Raw genomic sequence first — 7,962 nt, 5'->3', positions numbered from 1 at the left:
AGGTAATTAATTAAGTTACAATGAGATCACACTACATCCAGTGATTGGTTTCCTTATACAAAGCCATGTGAAGACACAAAGATACAGAGGAGACACACAGGGAGATTGCCATGGGGCATGGAGGCAGAGATTGGAGGGGTGCATCTACAAACCAAGGAATATCAAAGACTGTCAGACACTACCAGGAGTCAGAAGACAGTCATGGGCCAGATTCTCCCTCAGTGCCTCCAGAAGGAATCAACCTTGCCAACAGTTTAATTTCAGACTTCTAGCTTTCATATCTGTGAAAGAATAACTTTCTGTTGTTTTAAGACACTCAGTTTGTAGTAGTTTGTTACTGCAGCCCCAGGAAATGGAGACAGCATTCTTAGAATGAGTAACTCTTCTGGGTAACAAGAAAAAGACATACACAGTCTACCCTCAATGATGGAAACGAGTGTAGTGGGTCACCATTTACTGTTACTTACATGCCTTGACCAACCTGCCTTTTTCTGTTTTTGTTGTTATTATTGTTGTTGTTGTTTAATAAAGGCCTATTCTTTCTTACTAACTCATACCCTGATGGATAAGTAGTGAAGAACAATCCTCAACAAGCCTTAAACTAGCCAACTTACTATAGTCTTTTGTGGCTCAAACAAGCTCCTTTTGATTGTTTAGACTTTTTAGGGCCATTGGCTGTCTGTCTCACCCTGCTCCTTTCTAAGATGGTATCTGGGAAAACAGAGAACTTTTCTGACTTTGTGACCGTGAGGAAGGTGAGAGCCTTGGAGCCATGCTGGGTCCTCTGAATCCTTTGTTCAAGTAGATAACCTGCATCTTGCTCTGGGCATTGAGCTTTATCAGCCTTGAGGAGGCAGGAATCCAGCCTCAAGTGTCTGGAACCACCTTCCTCTTCCAGTGCCTTCTACTGCTCCCGGCCTTGCTGGGTTTACTGCCATGGTAGATAAGGGTGCCCTTTAGAGCTGGAGGACACAGGTCACCAACCCAGATTTCCTAGGTGTCTTTACATCTTTCTGGATGCTTCTCTAGTCAGCTCTCTCTTAAAGCTTCAGCCCCAAGCTAGGAAAATCCAGGACTCCGGTGTCTGTCTCCAGTGTTCCCCTTTTTTCTCTGGTCTCTGGCATGACTTAACCCCATGTCTCATCCTCCATCTTCTCTGGGAAGATAATTATGCTCTCTTCCCTTGATAGACAACCTACACCACAGCACGTAGCACCTTATGCAGAACAGAATGCATTCAGTTTGCTTTCCTCAGAGGTGGGATGCCCAAGACAGTACTTGGAGCCTTGAGGACTCAGTTCCTGCCTAACCATTGCCTGGTCTCTGAATCACTAGGGCCCGAGGACTTACTTTCACTGATGTGCTACAGTGATGATGAACTCACTTCTGTTATCCACATTTGTGAGTGCTACAGGATATGTGCTGGTGACTTACTCTTGCCATTTGGAATGGAAACCCAGGTGACAGAGAGGGCTGCTGTTCTCTGGGGCTGGATGGAGTAGTAGCCAAGAAGAGGAGATGAAAACTGTCAGTGACATTTTTTTTTCTCTTGGATTCTTAGCTTATGGGACTAACAAGATCCTCTCTACTTGTCTCCTACTCATCTTAGGATTCAGCTTCCTATGTTGACCTGAGGTTTTTCCTTGACACCTTCACAATCACACAGAAGTAAGTACTACTTCTCCTTCAGTTCCAGAGCATATCTGAAAAAGGGGCTACTTCTACTTGAGTTCCTACCATATTGTATCACAGTGACTTATTGACTATTAATTTCCCTTCCCACTAGAAAGAAATGTTCTTGCTAGGGCAGGGACCAAGTCTTGGTTATCTTGGGATTCCCAATGTCTTGTAAAGGGGTTAGTACTGAATTGGGGCTTGGAAAGTAGTGATGAATGTGTGAAATGTCCTAGAGACCATCCTGATTAGGAGTCTGAATGCCTTTGATCTTAGAACCTGCACTCTCCAAATGACATGTAAGAGGTAGACATTTTTCATCTATGGATGTGCAGGATGGGCTAAAAGGGTAAAGAGATAAAGGAAAAAGCTTATTTAAAACCATTTGACCCTTGTTCTTCCTTCTTGCTTTGATGACAGACTGCTAAGGAGAGTGTGGGGCTGGTGTGGGTGTTAAAATGTCCCGAGTGTCTGGCTTGTCCTGTGTCTTGAAGGTTTTAAGATGGCAAGAACCATTGGATCCCTGACACTGATCCAGATGGAGTTCCTTCCAGATGGACTCTTCCATTCTGGTAAATGCCACTTACTGTTGTAAGGACTTCTTAAGATGTCAATCTAATGGCCAAGATGGAGGCATAGGTGATCGCACTGTACCTTCTCGCACAACCAAAACTAAGGACAACAAGAATTTACAAACAAAAAACAACCAGAACAGAGAGAAACGAACCGAACAGAAGTCTGAATACCATACATCCAGACCGGTAAGGAGGGCTGGAGTTGGAGGCCTACGGAGAGGGGTTGAGGGGTCCCAGCAGGAAAAATCAGTGGCTGGCAGGGCACAGACGGCAGTTGGTGGACCCCAGAAGCGCAGGGGCAGCTGACAGACCAGGTGGCAGACCCTGGGAGTGGAAGGCAAGGAGCAGACCCAGTGAGGCGTGCAGGGAAGCTGGCTGTCCACAGCCACACATTCTCGCACAGACAAACTAAGTGAAAACAGGCAGTGACACAGACCACGCAACCCAGGGACCCAGCGCTAGGAAACAGAGCCTAAAGGCATGGACCGAAAACACCTATGGAAGTTGAGGCCGGGAGATTCTTTCAGCCTCACAGGAGGCTCCTTGGAGAAACCCACAGAGTCCGAGAAAGTACACACACCTACCTGCCCGGGAGCCAGCACCAGAGGGGCCCAATTTGCTTGTGAGAAGTAGCAAAGGGGACTGAAGTCCTAGAGAGAGTGGAGCGGGCACCATTGTTTCCTCTTGGAACCTGCCCCCATGTACAAAGTCACAACCCAGAGACTGAGGTGCCCTGCCCTGGTGAACACCTAAGGCTCCGCCCCTCATATCTAACAGGCACTACCAGACTAAAGGGAAAAATTAAAATTAAATTTAAGAGATGGCTCAAACAGAGTTAAAAGCCCCGGAGCCAGTTTTCTTCAGCGACGGAGAAATAGCCAGCCAATCAGATGCACAGTTCAAAGCACTGGTGATCAGGATGCTCACAGAATTGGTGGACTTTGGTCATAAATTAGATGAACAAATGCAGACTACAATAAAAGAAATGAAGGAAAATGCACAGGGAACCAATAGTGATGGAAAGAAAACTGGGTTTCAAGTTAATGGAAGGGAGCAGAAGGAGGAAAGGAACAACCAAACAGAAAAGAATGAAGAAACAAGAATTCAAAAAAATGAGGAGAGGCTTAGGGACCTCCAGTACATCTTTAAACGTTCCAACATCCAAATTATAGGGGTACCAGAAGGGGAAGAGGAAACACAACAAGTGGAAAAGTTATTTGAACAAATAATAAAGGAGAACTTCCCCAATCTGGCAAGGGAAATAGACTTCTAGGAAGTCCAGGAAGCTCAGAGAGTGCCAAAGAGGTTGGACCCAAGGAAGAACATGCCAAGGCACATCATAATTACATTACCCAAGATAAAAATGAAGGAGAGAATTCTAGAAGCAGCAAGAGATAAGGGGACAGTTACCTACAAAGGAGTTCCCATCAGAATGTCAGCTGATTCTCAAAAGAGATTTTGCAGGCAAGAAGGGACTGGAAAGAAGTATTCCAAGTCATGAAAGGCAAGGACCTACATCCAAGAATACTCTATCCAGCAAAGCTTTCATTTAGAATGGAAGGGCAGATAAAGTGCTTCTCAGATAAGGCCAAGTTAAAGGAGTTCATCATCACCAATCCCTTATCATATGAAATGTTAAAGGGACTTATCTAAGAAAAAGAAGAGAAAAAATATGAACAGTAAAAAATGACATCAAACTCACAGTTAGTAACAACCATACCTAAAACAAAAGCAAACTAAGTAAACAAATGGAACAGGAGCGGAACCACAGAAATGGAGATCACATGGAGGGTTAGCAACAGGGAAGTGGGGAGAGGAGAGAGGAGGAAAAGATATAGAGAATAAGTAGCATGGACAATAGGTAGAAAATAGACAGGGGGAGGGCAGGAATAGTGTTGGAAATGTAGAAGCTAAAGAACTTATGACACATGGTCATGAACTAAGGGGGGGAATGTGGGGGGGGAGGGGAGTGAAGGGGGAAAATGGGACAACTGTAATAGCATAATGAATAAAATATATTTAAAAAAAGAAAAAAGATGTCAATCTATAAAAATGTAGGGCCCCAAAATATCTCCTGGGCACTTATTATGTGTAAAGAAGACACTGTGCTTTCCTGATGGCAAGAAATACATCATTCTGGGGAGTGTTCCTCTCACTGGTGACAACAATCTATTTCAGAATCTAGTTTTGGCAGTGGAACATTTGTCATTTGGATGAACTGTTAGAATGACTTTTACACAAGATATGCCAATTGTCTGGCTTGGGTTAGGCTGTCTGGTTTAGGTATGGGTCATCTAGTTCTGGAACACATGGCTCAGCATGCATTTGAAAGGACAAGTTAAATGCAAATTACCTGGCTTGGGTGAGTTGGACTGGGTAACAACAAACTTTCTGGGTCCCACTGTTCTGCTTCACAGAGTCTGAATGTCTGCACGGACATGGATATGCAGGAGAGCCCTTGAGGGAAAGTCCAAATTGCTGGGAAGAGCTGGTCCCCAGAGGTGACTTTTAACACCCAGAAATATGGGTATCTTAAAAAAAACCCAGCTTAAGTTCAGTGTAGGGGTGAGTTTCTGTTATTTTTAGTTTACTTTTAATTCCTGAAATTTTAATAGTGGAGAAGGAAATGCCTTCATTCCTAAAGGTGTCCCTATCTAGAGGTGAACTTCTAAAGAAATGTCTTCCTTCTTTCATTCTCTGATATTCTTTGTGTTCTCTTTGTGAGTTGAGTAATAACTAGAACTCAACTGTGAGTTTTCTCATTAAAATGGAAAGTTTCACATAGGAAATGTCATCACCAGAAATGGGTCAGTCATTTATGTTGGCCAATGTAAGGAAACCTACTTTCTTACACAAAAGGTTAACTAACCAGCAGGAAGAAACCGATGAGGACACCGGGGAAGGAAAATCTGAATTGCTTTCTCTTGGTGAACTACAGCCCACCACACCATGGGAAGTGTCAGATAGTAAATGAAATTACAAGAGGCTACAGAACTCTTTCTTGAGTGAGAAAGAGAGAGACAGACAGACAGACAGACAGACAGACAAAGAGAGACAGAGACAAAGAGAGAGCACACACAGGGTCCTTTGTTTTAAGGGTTTTATCTGTTTTCTAAAGGCAGGAATTTTAGGGGAGGTCTCAGGGGAAGATCTCAATAGAATATTCGTCAGCTTTCCAGGTGTGTCCTTTCAGGGGCATGGTCTACACTGATTGGTCAGCACTAGGGTGTCATTAGTCATTGCGGCTGGTCCTGATGATGTCAGCCACAGCATTGCTTCGTCTGCTTTTGCTGCTTTTCTGGGGCTGGAGCTGAAATACAACCATGTTATCTCTAGTTTGACAAAACTCTGTCTCTGTGGTTAACAGACTTGAGGCTTCCTTCCTAAGATTATTTGATGCTGCTCAGAACCTCATTGCCCCGAGGGCTTCATGGTAAAGGGAGTGGCTGAGAAAGGAAGAAGGAGGCAGGTGAGTCCGGGTACCGGATGGGGCCAGTGTGAATCAGCCTGTTGTCTCAGTTTCCCCATTCCACCTGCCAAGGAATTTTCCTAGCTTCTCACTATCCTGCTTCACTTTTGTCTCCTGCTAAAACCTGTTGTGCTGGAGCAGTGGTTTTGAAACAATCCCCTGAGTTGAAGGAAGAAAATACTAAAACTTCTATTTCTTGATCTCATCCTTTAAAACTGTCTATGTGTTGTGTTGTTTTATGGTTTATAGAAAGGATTTGTTTGGGGACTGCTGTCCTAGATAAGAGGACAAAGCAGGTAGTTGTACCAGAATGGAAAGAACTGGAGATGCGGAGTAGCTCAGAACTCATAAGTCTTCCTTCTCTCCTGATAAAGGAAAGATTGGGAAGATTCTGGAGAGAGAGCAGGGAGGACATTAACCATGGTGAGACAACATGACAGATGCTCTGTTATGTGATCTTTATTCTTGTTCTATCACTGCACTTGCATTTTTTTCATGCATTCTTTTTTTATGCATTTATTATTCATTTAGTGAATATTTCATTTGGTTTTCACAAACAGCTAAAGAAGGCTTTACTTTTTCCAATTTTACTATCAGGAATCTAAAATTTAAGGCAACTAAATAATTTGCACAATATTACATCATTTGTACCCCAGCAGTTCTCATACTTTAGTGCACAGGTAGGTTTACAACCCAGACCCCAGGGCTCCTCTCAAAAGGCTGCTGCTGCAGGAGGCTCAAGCTGGCCTCTAGTGTGCTCGCAGCAGTTGGATTGTTCAAGAATGTGTTTTCAGAATCAGGAAATACTGCACTGTGTTCTGTTTCCCCCCTCTTTTTATTGTATATGTTTAAATCATAATTTCAGGTGAGAGATACTTCTCTGTCATTTGGTTGGCACCAAGGCTTGATTTGATATTTCAGTCAGCTACATCTTTCTTTCTTGACATGAAAAGCAAGCAAGTAAGCAAGCAAGCAAATAAACAAACAAGCAAATAAACAAACAAGCAAATAACATCCCCCCCCCCAAACCTTTAGAATGGCTAAATTCCAGGGAATTGATTACATCTTAATTAGTTTGTTTCATTGTGATTAAATTGAATTGACACAAAGTGGCTGAGTCTACTGTTTGGCAGTCCTGAGACCAACAGCAGAGCCCATTTCCCCTCTTATTGTAGAGTCCCCACCTCTGTGTGTGTGACTCCTCCTAGCACTTGGTAACTGTCTCATGAGCAGGAATCTCATTTGCTCATCTCTCTATGACTCACAAAGTGCCTAGCTGAATATCTGCAATTGTTGAATAAATGTATGTTTAAGTCCATTTCTTCCCACTGTAGATTTGAAACTATGGGTCAGGACATTCTACTTGCTATAGGTGATTAATCTGTTTACTTATAAAAATAATTTGTTGGGACCTGGCTGGTGTGGCTCAGTGGATTGAGTGCTGGCCTGCGAACTGAAAGGTCACCAGTTCGATTCCCAGTCCAGGCATGAGCCTGGGTTGCAGGCACGTGAGAGGCAACCACACATTGATGTTTCTCTCCCTCTCTTTCTCCCTCCCTTCCCCTCTCTCTAAAAATAAATAAAATCTTTAATGGAAGAATAATTATCTGGGTTTCTTAGCTGTTTTGACAGTAGAGCTCATATATTCATAGGTTCTAAGAAATATATGCTGCTATTTACTCTGTTCAGAAAAGCTGCATGGCTTCAGATTCTAAAGTGTAAAAATTTCCATGGCTTCTTCTTGATAAATTGGACACCAAGTTGGAGGATAAGGTAAGAGGGTGAGTAAATTAGGAAAAAGTTTTCTCGCAAATTCTCGGATATTTAATCAAAGTTTCTTTAGTGTAATTTACTGAATTGTTGTGAGGACAAACTGAAATGATCATTGAGAAGGCTCTTTGTAAACTTTAGATGACGTGCATGAAGGACATTTACAAAAAGTAAGATTTTAAAGCAAAATAAGGTCTTTTAAGTATATTCAATCTACACGCTGTCTAATGAAGGTTAAAAATTGAGTCCTGTTCAGATAATATTGTAGATGAAAAAGGGGCCACTTACTAAACCTAAAAAGCTCAGGGGAGGCCTGCATGGTGGCCTTCCAAACTCAGAGACCAGAGTGACCACACAGGCTGGTCTGAAGTCAGACCTCCAAACTGAAATCAAGTCATCGCAGGTAGTCATGTCCTAGGCCAGGATCTTCCCTGAAAAATGTCAGTCTTTACCTCAACTGAGCCTGTCTACTGT

General features: G+C 42.9%; 1 protein-coding gene across 2 annotated transcripts in view; it reads left to right on the top strand.

The window, feature by feature from the left end:
- Window positions 1–5,607: 5,607 nt before the first annotated feature.
- The window catches only part of ATP8B4 (ATPase phospholipid transporting 8B4 (putative)), a 206,294-nt gene continuing 203,939 nt past the window's right edge, over window positions 5,608–7,962 (top strand). Inside the window, exons 1-2 of one of the 2 annotated variants that reach the window (XM_045823772.1) lie at window positions 5,699–5,718; window positions 6,093–6,141. The gene's annotated coding sequence lies outside the window, so the exon portion shown is untranslated. Of the gene's footprint in view, window positions 5,719–6,092; window positions 6,142–7,962 lie in introns of both variants that reach the window. The other variant, XM_045823771.1, reaches the window with a different exon arrangement.

This window comes from Phyllostomus hastatus, unplaced genomic scaffold (genome assembly GCF_019186645.2).
Source record: "Phyllostomus hastatus isolate PE091 unplaced genomic scaffold, TTU_PhHast_1.1 phas_scaffold_501, whole genome shotgun sequence".
NCBI lineage: Eukaryota > Metazoa > Chordata > Mammalia > Chiroptera > Phyllostomidae > Phyllostomus > Phyllostomus hastatus.
This window is presented reverse-complemented; position numbering and strand designations above follow the sequence as displayed.